Below are 16,125 nucleotides of genomic sequence, written 5' to 3'. Positions count from 1 at the left end.
CTAAAGTCTAATGACCTTGTAGAGTCTTTATACCCGTCTCTTATAAATCAGCTTTAATATACTTGAAAGTGTCCTCATTGTGCCCTTGAAAAGCAGGTGCACATTTTAAAAAGTCATCCTTTTAAAACCCTTGTCTTCAGCCTGTGCCCTTTGTCTGTTTTGTTTCCTTCACTGCAGCATCATGAAACAGGGACAAGGGCTAGAATCTGTTTCATACACAGAACTTGAAACAAGGACAAGGACTAGAATCTATTTCATACACAGAGCTGAACTGTGCCGAGCGACCTGCTTTGCCGACGTCTGTTTCTGTCTTGAGAGGGAACCCAGGCCTCTTGACTTTTCCTTTTGTACATTTTCCAAAAGAATATTTTTTCCTCTCTCGGGTCCATTCCACTGTGGGATTCTCTCTAAGGGTGTTTCTTTGCCTTCCATTTTGGCAACTATGATTTAGTTTCCGAGATGATATAAGGGTAGTGAAAAGGTCTGGGAAAGAGAAAGCAGGAAGGGAAGAAATTATCTCATGATTTTAGTCAGAAGGAAATCACTCAGACAGAAACGCTATTACAAGTGGGTCAGATCCCAGGAAGTGGGATTGAATAAGTGGCATCGTATCACACACCTCTGTTTTACATTCTTGCTGTTGCCAGGGGTAAGATAAAGAACGAGTATATTCATTCCAAGGTCAAATATATATCTTTGCTGACTCTGACTATAATTAGCAGAATTCGTTCAGTTCAAGTTTGAGAATCCCTTTACAGAAGAGGGTCTTCGTGCACGTGTGCCTATTTCTATTTATATGTTCACACGTATTGGAGTATAAATGAGTGTGTGCTGTGTGTGAGACCTCAGTATTTGAAACAAGAAACGTGCAGTAGAGCTTATTAATTATGAGAAGGTACATTTGGGGGATAAACCACCTTGTTTAGAATTGAATAATGGGGTCTTTGAGGGGTGTATATATGTATGTGTGTTTGCATTTCTGTGTATGAAAGTGTGTATTGCATTTATATTTGTTGTGCATGTATGTGTGCCTTTGTGTGTAATGTACATGTGCATGCATGTGTATATGTGTGCCTGTGTATTTGTGTTGCATGTATGTGTGCATGTGTTACATGTTTAGGCACGACTGCACATATGTGCAAGTAGGCATGCATGGATGATCGTGTGTGTATAGTTATACATGTATATTTGTGCATGTTATGTCTACACATTTACATATGTAGGTGTGTCAGAATGTGTATGTATACGCATGTGTGTTTGAGTGTTGTGCATATGCTTGTGCGTGTGTGTTTGAGTGTTGTGTGTATGTGTCTGCATGTGTTATGTGTTGGTATTATGTGATTATGTGAATGTGTGTGCATGTGTGAATATATGTATTGCATGTAGGTGTGCGTATCCATGTGTACGTGTGTGTGTGATATGTGTCTGTGCATGCATGCATGCATGTGCACATTGGATTTGTGAATCCTCTCCGGGAGGGGCTTGTTCCTGGAGACAGTGCAGGCGGGCTGAGTCCGAAAAGAGAGTCAGTGAAGGGAGACAAGGGTGGGGCCGTTTATAGGATTTGGGTAGGTAAAGGAAAATTACAGTCGAAGGGGTGTCGTTCTCTGGCGGGCTTGAGTGGGGGTCACAAGCTGCTCAGTGGGGGAGCTTTTTGAGCCAGGATGAGGCAGGAAAAGGAATTTCAGCAGATAATGTCATCGCTTAAGGCAAGGACCGGTCATTTACATTTCTTTTGTGGTGGAATGTCATCAGTTAAGGAGGGGCCATTTTCTGGCTCTTTGGAACTACTGTTGAATTTGTATTGGGGTTAAGCGGCATCGTAGAAGAAAATAAGGCATTTAGGTTTTAGGTCAGGTGTGAGTCGAAGAGGTTTTAAGTTCTTGAGAACACAGGCTAAGGGAGAAGAAGGAGGAACGGAGGGTGGAAGGTTGCCCTTAGTGAAGGAGGCAAGCCCAGAGAAAAGAGAGAGTAGAGACACAGAAGGAGTTCAGGGGTTTCTGTCCTCCAGAATCACAAAAGAATTGTAAATGCTCTGCCCCGCCTTAACTGATGCGCATGTCATTTTGGTGCCATGACTCGGATCAGGGGACCTCCCTTGGGAGATCAATCCCCTGTCCTCCTGCTCTTTTCTCTGTGAGAAAGATCTACTTACGACCTCTGGTCCTCAGACCAACCAGCCCAAGGAACATCTCACCAATTTGAAATTGGGTACGCAGCCTCTTCTTACCATCTTCTCCAGCCTCTCTCACTATTGCTCCACCTCTTTCTCCTTTCAATCTTTGCGCCACCCTTCAATCTCTCCCTTCTCCTAATTTCAATTCCTTTCATTTTCTGGTAGAGACAAAGGAGACACGTTTTATCCACGAACCCAAAACGCCGGCGCCGGGTCATAGACTGGGGAAGGCAGCCTTCCCTTGGTGTTTAATCGTTGCAGGGACGCCTCTCTGATTACTCACCCACGTTTCAGAGGTGTCTGACCACGCTGCAGGGACGCCTCCCTTGGTTCTTCACCCTTAGTGGCAAGCCACGCTTTTCTGGGGGAGGGGAAAGCACCTCGACCCCCTTCTCTCCCTTTCTCTACCCCTTCTCTGCTTTTCTGGGGGAGGGACAAGCATCCCAACCCCTTCCCTCCCTGTTTCTACCCCTTCTCTGCTTTTCTGGGGGAGGGGCAAGAACCCCGACCTCTTAATTTTGCACCCCAGTCCATTACTTCCACTCCCCGACCCCTTTCCTGCTTTTCTGGAGGGCAGAACAAATAGTATAATGTTATATAGGGTAGCATAGAATAGAAGAAACAGTGTGACATTATGTAGTATAGTATACAATAGGACAAATAGTATTACATGGTCTAGAATAGAACAAGTGGGATAGTATTGTAGAGTATACAGTTGAACTAATGACGTAGTACTGAATAGCATAATACAGTCTAGATTAGAACACACAGCATAGTATTAATATTCCGTAGTGTGGTGTGGAATAGTAGAGTCGCTTGGCACAGAACAGAGAGGATAGTGTTCTGTAGCACTGATGCAGGAGTTTTGCTATTTAGCTCAGCTGGGTCCAGGTTCTTGTCTCGTGACCAGGAAGAAACAGGCACAGGGACATCGAAGAGTGAGTGCAGTGCAACTTATTAAGCTAAAAGTTAAGCTCTCAGCGAAAAGAGGGGTCCTGAGAGCAGGTTGCTGGTCGCCCCCTTCCCAGTTGACTACAAGGGCTTTTATATGGAAGCTGATGGGGCTGGGCTTCCTGTGTAAGGAGTAAATTTCTGGTGGTCCCACCCCATTCCCCCGTGTGCATGGGGACCCTTAGTCTGCTATGAGCATGTTTAGGCGAGCCCCCAGTGCAAGTCCCCCTATCTGCACAAAACATGGGCTGGAGGCTCTCTGGGACCCTTCCCTTACTGTCTGCTTAAAGCAAGCTGGCTAACCCCTTTCCGTATAGAAGAAAATAGAATAGAATAGAACAGATAGTACAATATTTTATAGCATAGAATGAAGCTGTAGTATTCTATCGTAGAGAATGGAATAGTATAGAATAGAACAAACAGATCGTACTAGTGTAGTATAGAATAGTGGCCTCACGCAGCACGGAGCAGTGTTGTGCTCCCTGTGTACAGAGTGTAACCAGCAGGAGAGCGTTCTTCAGTGGGGCGTCACTGGCCCTTCATATTTCTTTGGTTCTGCGGAAATGAGGAGAGGGAGTTAAGAGAGGGGGAGGAGGTTGGCTTTCTTACTTTTAAGGCGCTCATTACTTCTTGGGGATCATTTGATGGTCCCCTTTGGTAGTATTCTGTGAAGCAGTCTCTGTACTCTGTGTAGGGTGATATGTGGAGAAGTCTGTGGACTCCGTATAGGGTGAAATGTGGAGAAGTCTGTGGACTCTGTAAGGTGAAATGTGGAGAAGTCTGTGGACTCTGTAGGGTGAAATGTGGAGCAGTCGGTGGACTCTGTAGGGTGAAATGTGGGGCAGTCTGTGGACTCTGTGTAGGGTGAAACATGAAGCAGTTGAGAAAGGATGAAGTCAGAAGTAGCTCAGCAGAGATGCACCAACTCTTGCCTGGGAGACTGTGGAGCAGTCTGTGGACTCTGTGTAGGGTGAAATGAGGTGTTTTATGTAAATAGTTGTCTCATGCCTGGCACATGGCAGAGCCTCCGTGGATCTTGCCGTCAGGACCCCTCTGATAACTTCTCTACAGTGCCCTCCACACTATAAATACCACACATTGTGGGAAGTCCGGGCCTTTTCAAAGGCTGGGTTTCATTTTAACAAAATTGGAATGCCCTGCATATTTGGAATGGCCATATCTTCCTGCACTTTTGACTTCACCTGTCCAGCTGGGTACACCTCCCTGCGTGCTGCCAAGGTTTACGGCGGAATTCCCTGACTCCACTACCCTCACTGCCTGCACCTGAATCTGCTGTGGGGTCATTTCCTTATTGGACTTGTCTGGGGACCTCCTGAGGGGTGGATGGGTCAGGACTGGGTTATCTGGGGAAGGTGCTCACGGCATTCCTGTTTGCAGTCTGTGTCCCTGTTGGAAGAGATGCTTTTAGCACATCCGTTAATCCAGACGTGATTAGCAAGGGGTGTCTCTCCCAGGTAAGAGTTGGTGCATCTCTGCTGAGCTTCTTCTGACTTCATCCTTTTTCAAGTTTGTTACAGAGAACTTTGGTTTCTCAAGGTTTAAGAATTAATGTCAGAGAGCAATTTAGTGTTCTTTTTGAGTCACCAGCCTTGCTGTGGATGATTCGTGAGTCCTTGGTGGTTAGGGCCGCAGCACAATCGGTGGGCCGTCTGTTCCCCACCCTGGTGGATACTTTCTCACCCAAAGAAATGTATTCTGTTAACATGTCTCAATTAGAATATTTTAGTAGGAGACAGAGTTATGGCTCTTGTTTTAATTTGTAATAGATGATTACTGTAGCAGGGTCAAGGTTGAGACTTGCAGTGTAGCTCATGGAATACATTGTTTAGAAACACCCAAAATATATCACCAGCTTTGTTGCTGCAGCTCCAAGGGACTAGGAATGCATATCTATTTTTTTCTTTTGTTATTATTTATTATTTTTATTTTTGAGACAGAGTCTTGCTCTGTCACCCAGGCTGGATTGCAGTGGCATAATCTCAGCTCACTGTAACCTCTGCTTCCAGGGTTCAAGAGAATCTTGTGTCTCAGCCTCCCGAGTAGCTGGGATTACAGGCGCCTGCCACCATGCCCAGCTAATTTTTGTATTTTTAGTAGAAACAGGGGTCTCACCATGTTGGCCAGGCTGGTCTTGAACTCCTGACCTCAAGTGATCTGCCAACCTTGGCCTCCCAAAATGCTGGCATTACACACATGATCCACTGTGCCTGGCCACCATGACCATTTTAAATGTGGCACTGAATATCTGCCTTTTTTTTTTTTTTTTTTTTTTTTAAGAAGTGCAGACATTACCTCTCACACCTCTATTCTGTTGCTGGCCTGGGCTGGCCAGCAGGGTTCCCAGGCTCGAGGCCATGTCTGAAGTGTTGTTGGACAATGTGGAGCTGTGACCCCTTGGTCTTTGGGGACGTGGGACACCCCGGGACACCCACAGTCTTGCGAGGGTTTTCGGCTCTGTGTGTGGCTGCTGTGAGGCAGCTTTGGGTGGGGAGGAAGGAGAGCAGAGCTCATCTGTCCTGGTGCGGAAAATGCCCAAGAAAGTAAAGAAATGGTACCAAAAAATCATCATCTGCCCTGGTGCCATTTCTGTTAAAAAATAAAAATAAAAATTCACTCTGAATGTGGTTCTGTGCTTGAGGAGGATAGAAAATACCTGGAAAGACGCACAAAGTGTTCTTATGGGGTCAGCGCCGGGAAGTGGGATGGGAGGCTTGGGAGTGTGTGGAAAGGAGGACGTGGCGTATTTCATTCTAGTTTATTTGGTAGAGCAAGTGATGAAAGTGAAGCTTGAGTGATGAGAGCAGCTCGGCCTGGCCATGGGTAGATCCCAGGGTGTCCCGCCTCCCGCCTCCAGCTGCAGCTCTGTTTCTCAGTCATTGAGACAAGTGGCCTGAGGCTGTGGGCTGAGGAGGGGCAGCTCGGTGTCCCCAGCACCTGACTGTCCAGGCTTCTCTTGGGCCAGCCTGAGGGAAGGGGCAGAGGAGAGCTGGGAGGGTGCACGGTGCGTCCCCCTCCCCCGCCCCGAGACTGAGGTGAGCCGATGATGGTACTGCGGCTGCAGAGGGCCCTTGTTCCTAGGGAATGTGTGCCTGAGGACTCGGTGAGGCAGCAGGAGCCTCTCACCTTCAAGTGGCTCCAGAGGAGAAACAAATGTGTCTCTCTGTCTGATCTACAGGGAGAGTGAGAAAGCAAATCTAACAAAATGTTAACAGTTGTTGGAGCTCCACGTGGAGAAAACTTGACCACTCATTGTACTGTTCTTCCACTTTTTAAATATGTTAGAACATTTTCATAATGAAATTGTGGGAAAGTCAAAATCAATCTGGAAATGAGAACGGAGGTGAGCCCAGCCAAGCGCTCCTGGGTTCAGCCGGGAAGAGCCAACCGTCCGTTGGTGTTCTCTGGACTCGTCGTGGGGATTTCCTCCTCCTGGGTTCACCACCTAGTTTTCCTTGTGATAGTTATTTTACACATAGCTATGAGCATAGGTGATACTGAAAACCCACGTTTAGTGTGGTTTGTCATTAAGAATTTGGAGAACTGGCTAAAGAAACCACTTGTACAGAGTTGAGATGAGCACTGCCTGCCTCAGCGTCTGTGATAACAGCTTCATTTGGGTGCAGAGCTTGGCAGAGGTTTGAGTGACTGACTCTGTCTCGATGGTCCTCTGTCAGAGGACAAGGTTAGGCATCACCACCGAGGGCCCTGTGGAGCCTCTGGGGTGGAAGCAACCTCCCCCGGGCTGGCGAGGCAGCCTCTGCGGGCCTTTCCTGCCAAAGCCCTTCACTGAGCTGCAGTCTGGCCACGTCTGCCCTCGCCTCCCCGACTGCAGGGCCTCGAGGTCTCACCACCTCAAGCCTGAGCGCCCAAAGCCCATGGGCAATTTCCCACCTTCCCTGGGGTCTCAGGATGCCCGCAGATGGGGCCCTCCTCCTGGGCTGGGGGTAAGGCTGGCCATGGCCTCCTGCTATGTCCCACTGGCCACTTCACCGCAGCTGCAGCCCACACTGGTTGTTCGCTCCTGCTTCTGTTGGATGAGGAGATGCAGGCCTTCACCGAGGCTTCCTGGCCTCTCCCCTGCTGGCCCCAAGGCTGTGCCGCTTCCCCCTGCCCAGCCTGTGATCTCTGTACAGTGTGTCCAGGATGTCTGTCCATCCGTCCTTGACATTCTGTCCAGAAGCAGCCACTGTCATTCTAGTTTGTGAGGGGCGAGCAGAGCCCAGGTGCGGTCGATGTGGAGATGCTGATACAGTTCAGTATGCAGGGAAGTGAGTTCTTTCATATCTACAGCCTTTGCGCAGCCAGCTGGGAGCTCACCCCATTCACAGGTGGATGTGCCTTGTTTTTTGGCCCAATCGCCTGCATTAACTCAGAAGAATCTCAGTTCCCTGCTTTCAAACACATACGCTGGGACGTGAACACTCTCACCCTGGACGTTTTGTCTGAATGTTCAGTGCCCAGGCTCTTGGGTACACAGGTGGGGGCGGGGCGTGGTGGCGGCTGGGGGCCCACAGGTACGTGTACCCTGCCTGTGGTATTAGGAGTAATAATATGGTTATTACACATCAATGATCGATTTTAATAATTATCAATGGTACTAATAATAGGATACCATTGTTAATTTTGGAGAATTATTTTAAGTACCTGATTATGCATGCTTAGTATTAATTATTAATATCAATGTCATTGAACAATATTATTAGTCCCTAATACTAATCATGATTTTCTTACCAGCATCACTTTGTATTGATTTAAGTAACATTCTTTGCAGATATCATTATTTGATTATTAATGGTGCTATTAATATTAATTACCATTCCAAATTGTTAACATTTTAATGCACTATCAATTTTTGTGAAGTTTATTGTGATCATTAATATCGATTATTAGTATTAATATTTATTATATTTTTGAATATTAATAATTAATAGACTTGTTCCTGATATCCACCGGGGAGAGGATGATTTTACTTTAAACATCACAAAAGGTGTACCCGCACCCAGTGATATTGTTTCAAATTTCTGCCGGAGAGGGGAGGATGAGACAGGCAATATGGCTGGGAGTAGACACACACCTGGGATAATGTAATTAATATTCAGGGGGAAGAGTATGATATGACTCCCAATACAGGCGGCGCGTGGCGGGGGACCCAGCCCCCCGCGATCAGGGGCCGCCATCCACCGGGGGGCGTGTTGTGGCGCCTGCTTGGGGCCCGGATACTGGGGGGTGACCTCAGCACAGCAGCTCCCTCCTGCAGCCCCTGCAGGTGAAAGCTTTCTCTCTAGTGTGCGAAGGTGATGAACTGTGACGCTGATATCCCTTTACTTTGCCAGGCTCTGTGGTTTAGAAGCCAGTCACCGGTTTTGTTTGTACCCAAGGTCAGGAAGACTATGTAAGGGCATAGGTCATTGGGGGTTCAGTCACTTTAGGGTGTGGCTGCCACCACTGAACTTGGTGAAACTTTAAGGGTTGGTAGGAGCTGGCCAGGTACAGGGGTGAGGGTGTGTCAGGCAGGGGTTAGGGCATGGAGGAGGATGCAGAGGCCTGCACCCTGGAATGTCCTTTCACTCCTTGAGGTTTTGTTCTCCTGATCCCTGAGTACATCCCAGAACACGGTGGGGCCCTAGCAGGGGAGAGGTAGGGAAGCATGTGTTGTTCATCTGGGGACCTTGTTAGGCAAATCAGATTAGCGGCCAGGCTTTCAGTGGTGGGTGTGAGCGTGGGAGTGATGAGTGTGCAGGTGTGTGTGGAAAGAGCAATGGGGATGGGGTCAGCCCCAGCCACCATGAAGGCCTTAACTGTGCATCCACCCATCCCAGCAGCCTCCCTGAGTGAGTGCCTTCAGGGTGCAAGTCCTGTTTTACACATGGAAGTGAATCAGAGTGGGACATTGCCTTGCCTTAGAGAGGTCACACTACTACTTCTCCTCCTCCTCCTCCTCATCCTCCTCCTCCTCCCTCTTCTTCTTCTGTTTTATTTATTTACTTATTTATTTATTTATTTTTAATTTGTGACAGAGTCTCGCTCTGTTGCCCAGGCTGGAGTTCAGTGGTGTGACCTTGGCTCACTGCAACCGCTGCCTCCCAAGTTCAAGCAATTTTCCTGCCTCAGCCTCCTGGGTAGGGTAGCTGGGAAGATAGGCATGTATTGCCATGCCTGGCTAATTGTTGTATTTTAGTTTCACCATATTGTCCTGGCTGGACCCAGTCTCCTGGGCTCAAGTGATCTACCCGCCTCAGCCTCCCAAAGTGCTGTGACTACAGGCGTAAGCCACCACACCGGGCGAGAGGTCACACTTCATGCCAAGTGGGTGGCAGCCACTCAGACAGCACCCCAGCTAGCGCTGGGAGTGAGGGGTGCTCAGCGTCCTAGGAAGGCAGAGGGCTGCATGAGAGATTTGGGGAGGAAGGACTGGAGGAGGATTTGAGATTTTCACCTCTGCAGTTGGGTGGATGGAGGAGCTGTTTACAGAGAATCACAAGAATATGGATGAGCAAGTTAGGGCACTAACAAAGCACTCTGTTTTGGCCCGCGGAAAATTTGAGATGCTTCCCTGTGTCCAACTGGGGCTTTGGGAAAGGTGAGGGCTGGGCATCTGACTGGCATGGATGTCTCTGGCAGGCAGCAGAGCATGTGGATAGCTTGTGAAGCCCGGAAAGGCATGAGATTTCCTGTTGCAGTGCCCACTGCAAATGGAAGGGCATTTGGCCTGAGCCCAGACATATACAAGTTGGGCAGAGAAGGGGGTGGGTCCCCGGTACCCACAGAGGAGCAGCTATGGAGGTACAGGAAAACCAAGGGTGTGGAGTCACAGGATGCAGGAAGCTCAAAGAAGATGAGGAAAGAGGTTTTAAAGACGATCAGGGCTGGGGACAGTGGTTCATGCCTGTAATCCCAACACTTTGAGAGGCTGAGACGAGAGGATAGCTTGAGGCCAGGAGTTTGAGATCAGCCTGGGCGATATAGTTAGACCTCATTTCTATAAATCAATGAATACGATTGGTACTTGGCATTTCAGGCGAGGAACAGCAAACACATGAAAGCTCTGAGGCAGGAAAGGAAAGTGATTAGTTCTCGCTCCTGGTTCCTTTATGAGACCTTAAAGAGATGCAGAGACATTTCAGGTACTCCTTGGCCCAGCTCCTTCAGGGAAGGCCTAAGTTCGCTTCTACTTCCCATCTGTTATTATTATTATTATTATTTTTTTGGAGACAGAGTCTCACTCTGTCGCCCAGGCTGGATCGCATGCAATGGCACCATCTCAGCTCACTGTAACCTCCTCCTCCGGGTTCAAACGATTCTCCTGCCTCAGCCTTCCCAGTAGGTGGGACCACAGGTACGCGCTAACACGATCGGCTAAGTTTTTGTATTTTTAGCAGAGATGGGGTTTCATCTTGTTGGCCAGGCTGGTTTTGAACTCCTGGCCTCAAGTGATCCACCTGCCTAGGCCCCACAAAGTGCTGGGATTACAGGCGCGAGCCATCGCGCCCGACCCTACTTCACTCCTAACGCCCACCATACGTGCTTCCAAATGTTTGCTGAATGACAAGGTGAACGAGTGAATGGGACTACGTGACTTCGGGCAGCAGGCAATCCTATTCATTGGACCTCAATTTCACTTTTTGTAAAGCAAGCCTGTCTCTCCCTCTCTGGCCTAAAAGCCTGAGTTCTGGGCTTGAGATGAGCGCGTCCTGTAGAGCAGACTCCAGGTGGACGTTGAGCTGGGTCTTCTAGGAGGCCAGGATCCGGCTAGCTCTTGGCTCCGGTCCTCTCAGAGACCCCGCATGCCCCGTCCCAGCGCCACGCGACCCAACCTCCCTCTGTTACCTAAGGCCCCGCGGTCTCTGCACAGCTCGCTCCCCATTGGCCGGGGGGCGGGACCTGGGCGTCCGGCTCCGCTGGGGGCGGGGCGGCGGGCGGCGGGCGGGGCCCTCTACACCTGCGTGGTGTGTGTCCCGGCCTCAGCCCAGCGCCAGCTGCAGCTCCTTGATCCGAGCCGGATCCTGAGCGGGGAACACGGGTTGAAGCGGCTGCGGCGGCGGCGGCCCCGCCCAGGGTCTCCCTTGTTGAGGCTGCCGCGTCTCTGTCGGCTGCTCAGCAGTGCCCTAGTTGGCCCAGGCGCCGCGGCGAGGAGCTAGCACTGGGAGGCGGCGGCCCGAGGTGAGACTGGGCGACGGGCGACGGGGTCTCCGGACCGGGCGGGGGTCTCTGCGCCGGGCGTGGCGGCTCCGAGCTGGGCGTGGCGGCTCCGAGCTGGGCTCCGCAGGGTCCGGTGTCGGGATCCCGGGTCCGTGCGCCTGGGCATTGTCTCCGCCTCGGGTGGCACCGGGGGCTTCGCGTCTGCTGCGATACCGCGTGGGCCAGTGCGGGGTTCCCGGGCGCCCTGCCAGTGCGGGCCGGTCCCCACTGCTCCCCGGCTCCCCGCGTCTGCCGCGGAGGGGACTGCATGGACCCGGGCGCTGGGTTCTGCCCGGTCCTCCGCGGCCTGGCTGGTCCCCGCCTGCGGCATAGTGGGCCCTGCATGGAGCCGCTCATGGAACGGTGTCCGGGTCACCGCGTGTGGAGACTCCAACGGCCTTCCCGCCCTCCCTCGCAGTGATACTGCTTCGGCAGACTCACCGAAGGGACTGCGCGGACCCTCAGACCAGGGAGTCCGTGACTCTGGGTGGGGGCTCTTTCCTGGCCCCGCATGATGGCTTCCTGAGTGTTTTGTCACTTATATAGGTGACTGCGTGGACCCGCGCGCGTGAGTCCCGGCTGCCCTGCCAGTGGGGCTGTGCGCCGCCCCGTGACTCGTCTAGGTCGACCCGCCTGGGACGCGCGTGTAGTGGGGGTCTGTGCGCGGGGTGCGCGGTTGCTGGGGACGCACTGCCCCCGCCCCGTGATTTATCCTCTCACTTGCTGGGCAGCAGAAAGCGAAAGGCGCGGGCCCGGAGCTGTCACGCAGCGGCCTCACCAACCTCTGCCCAGGCCGGCGGGGCCCGGCGGGGGGCGGGGGGCGAGGGGTTGTTACCTGGCGTCCCACCGCCGCACTTCCTGCTCTAGCTTTCGGCTGGGCTCTGATTGGTGGGAGCAGGGCCCTGCTGCCTGGCGCTTCTTGATTTCTTCCGTTAGTAATGGGAAGAAAAAAATCTGGAAAGCCGGATTGAATTTTGTAGCTCTGAGCGCCTGGAGAGTGGAAGAAACTCTCCCAAGAATTTGGCGGGCTGAAAATGCGTTTCACGCAGGAGCATCCACACCCACGGAATGAGGCCAAGGCAGTTACAGTTAGAGGTCAGATTTATGAGGGGGGAGCCAGGGTGAGGTCCATAGGTGGGGAGACTCCGACCTCAGCTTGATGGGGTCCCTCAGACACGTATTTCTCAGCCACCAGAGAAAGTGGAATTACTCCTTAGTGAATGCTTTCGTCAAACTTTTGAAAAACCTGTAATATCCCAGGAAGCATAATGGAACTGGACAGTTTTCCCCTTTTAAGAGTGTTAAACGTCCCGGAGACAAAGAGCAGAAGGCTCAAGGAGTCCAAATACTCAACCTGAAGTTCTTTCTGAACAAGAGATGGTGTATAAGTAACAGGCATAGGAGACAAAACTGAACTAATCACCACAGCTGTGGCTCCTAGCCCTGTAGCATGTCATGCAGGCCCTTTTGCCTTCTCTGCCCTCCGCTGTCCCAGACCCCAAGGCTACAGCCCACTTCCAGTCATCAGCTCCTGCCGACCCATTGCTATGAACTGTGTTTCGGTGGCTCCCTTCTCTCTGAAGTTTTGCTTGTTCTCCTGAAGTCCTGGTCTTTAAGAGCTTATGATCTGCAGGGACAGATTGGCTTTGGGCAGTACATAGTTAACTGTAGCACAGCTTGAAAAAATGCTCTGATAGAGGTGGGCAGGCAGTTTGTACATGCGAGTAAGTGCGAGGTCGTTTTTGAATACCACGAATTCAAGTATTCATGCTTTTTAAAATCTGCAATTCTTTGACTCTCCAGAGGGTTTTTAGATTAATTTTTTTTCTATTACTTCCTAGTGTTTGTTGCATAGTTCAGAGTACTTGATTAAAACTTACCAGGTCTGCTGGGTGCGGTGGCTCACGACTGTAATCCGAGGACTTTGGGATGCCTAGGCAGGCGGATCACTTAAGGTCAGGAGTTCGAGACCAACCTGGCCAACATGGTGAAACCCTGTCTCTACTAAAAATACAAAAATTAGTTGGGCGTGGTGGTGAGCTCCTGTAATCGCAGCAACTCAGGAGACTGAGGCAGGAGAATAGCTTGAACCCAGGAGGCAGAGGTTGCAGTGAGTGAAATGGCTCCACTGCACTCCAGCCTGGGCCATACAGTGAGACTTCCTCTCAAAAGAAAAACAGAAACAATGTACTGGGTCTACCTCTGGCTCTGGAACTTTCATGGAAGGTCTTCTCTTCTGGGCTTTATTTTTCTCACTTTTGAGGTTTGTAAATGATGTAATTTCCAAGAATTTTTGCCCTACACCTTTAATTCTTTCAAGCAAATATAGCAGAGAGAAATTCTCTTCCCCGCAATGGTGTAAGAAAGTCTCTCACAGAAGGAGACACTTGGGTATGGAGAAGACACAGTGTATGTATGTATATATATATACATATACATATATATATTTTTTTTGGAGTCGGAGTTTTGCTCTGTTGACCAGGCTGGAGTGCAGTGGCAGGACCTCCGCTCACTGCAAGCTCCACCTCCTGGGTTCACTCCATTCTCCTACCTCAGCCTTCCAAGCAGCTGGGACTATAGGCACCTACCACCACGTCTGGCTAATTTTTTGTATTTTTAGTAGAAACAGGATTTCACTGTGCTAGCCAGGATGGTCTTCATCTCCTGACTTCATGATCTGCCCGCCTCGGCCTTCCAGAGTTCTGGGGTTACAGGTGTGAGCCACTGTGCCTGGCCGACAGAGGATATATTTTTGAGCTCTACATTTCAGAGTTCTTTTCTCTAGCCCTGGCCTGGGTCCCAAACAGGGAACTTAATTCACTCTATCACTGAAGTATACTCTTGCTTTGATGCCATTGGTATGTTGTCCTAGAGATTTGCTGTGGCTGCCAGGAGTGTTTCATAGTTAAGAACTGATGCAACCTCTGTTTGTCAGTTTATGTGTCTATAAACCATCTTGTTTCCTTTACTATTATCTCCCTGGAACTGTAAGGTCAGAGATGAAGTTTTCTTCGATTCTAAGTCTCAGTCTTTGGTATCTACCTTTGTCTGTCTCCCATGTTACCTGCTGTTTTTTTTTTTTCCCACCTGTTTTTCATTTTAATGTTTTTATTGGATAGGTGTCTATTATTGCAGGCTACCTCAAAACATTTTTGGATGTTGACAGGATATAAGTATGAATAATATGTAAAAGATAACTTATTCTAGTTCTTTTGAGCAGAGGATTTGGTTTCGATATGTGGCCCTATTAAAGCTTTTCTTAAGTCCAAGTATTTTGTGAACTTCAGTTCCCTCACCTGTAAAATGGAGTTAGTTGTTAGTAATACCTGTTCTGCCCAACTCAGGAGATTGTTTTGAGGATGAAATGAAATCATGAATGTAATGGAATTTTGTAAATTTTAAATGAAATATTGTATTACCTAAGATTTTTTTTTTTTTAAACGCTAATAAACCCGGCCCTGGTCCTCAGAGAATTTATATTTTCTGTGCAGATATTAAGTTATACTGTCATATATAGTGTTGACAAACATTGATAGAGATTTCCTGTGAAGTGCAGAAGCACCGTCGTAGAAGCAGAGATGCAGAGGCAGCACTGGTGACTCACACATGGAGAGCTGGAGTTCTTGGTCTAGTGGGATAAACTGACCTGGACATCATTTCAGTGCAGTGGAGTGAGTGCTGGGATGGGCTCCCTCGGGGCATCTGGGGCTGGGTTTGTCTGGTGTTTAGTCTCCTGCCTGGTCCTCAGAGTTTACCGGTAAGATGAGCATTGGGAGGTTTCTAAGTGAAAGGAAAGGCAATCACTTACCTGAAACCTGAAATTTGTAGGTGTTCTGGGCCATTTATAATTTACTGAATGTTTTGTCACAGCAAGTCTATCATCTCTTTTGGATGGAGCGTGGCCAGCCCTGCCTTGCGATGTAAGGAAATCGGGAAACGCTTGTCAGGTGACAACCCCATGCCAGACATTCTTCTAGGGGTTTCCACGTAAATCACTGTATTCATTTCTGTTGCTGATTTACCACATTTCCACATATTTCGTGGCTTAAAACAATTGAAATTGTATCATCTCACAGTTCTGTAGGGCAGAAGTCTGACGTGGGTGTCACTGGGCAAAAATCACCATGTGGTCTGGGCTGCATTCCTCATTGGAGAATTGTTTCCAAGTGCTTTTGGCCAAATATAGTTCCTTGTGGTTGCAGGACTGAGGTGTCTGTTCCCTTGCTGGCCATCTGTTGGGGGCTGCCCTCAGCTCCTGAGGCCTCTATCTGGTCTTTGCACGTGGTCCCATCAGCTCAGGACTAGCTGGGCCAGGGACCTGGTCAGGCTCTCCAGTTCCCCTGTGTGCATTTCTCTTCTTCCAGTCGGAGAAAATTCTATGCCCTATTTTAAAATATTGTTTTGAGATGGAGTCTTCGCACTGTTGGCCAGGCTGGAGTGCAGTGGCGTGATCTGAGCTCGCTGCAACCTCTACCTCCCGGGTTCAAGTGATTCTCCTGCTTCAGCCTCCTGAGTAGCTGAGACTACAGGTGTCCGCCACGATGCCCGACTAATTTTTGTATTTTTAGTAGAGATGGGGTTTCCCCATTTTAGCCAGGGTAGTCTCCATCTCTTGATCTCGTGATCTGCCTGCCTTAGCCTCTCAAAGTGCGGAGATTACAGGGGTGAGCCACCTCGCCTGGCCAGTTCTATGCTCTTAGATGCTCATGGGATTAGATTGGACCTCGCTGGATAGCCCAGGATACTTCTCCTAAGGCCTGTGGCAAAGCCCTTTTGCTGCATGACATAGTCACAGGTCT

General features: G+C 49.6%; 1 pseudogene; it reads right to left on the bottom strand.

Moving 5' to 3' along the window:
* Positions 1 to 10,919: 10,919 nt before the first annotated feature.
* LOC111533294 lies at positions 10,920 to 11,839 on the bottom strand (annotated as a pseudogene).
* Positions 11,840 to 16,125: the final 4,286 nt, after the last annotated feature.

This window comes from Piliocolobus tephrosceles, unplaced genomic scaffold (assembly GCF_002776525.5).
Source record: "Piliocolobus tephrosceles isolate RC106 unplaced genomic scaffold, ASM277652v3 unscaffolded_31669, whole genome shotgun sequence".
Taxonomy (NCBI): domain Eukaryota; kingdom Metazoa; phylum Chordata; class Mammalia; order Primates; family Cercopithecidae; genus Piliocolobus; species Piliocolobus tephrosceles.
The sequence above is the reverse complement of the archived record's forward strand: the minus strand, read 5'-3'. Positions and strand labels throughout refer to the sequence as shown.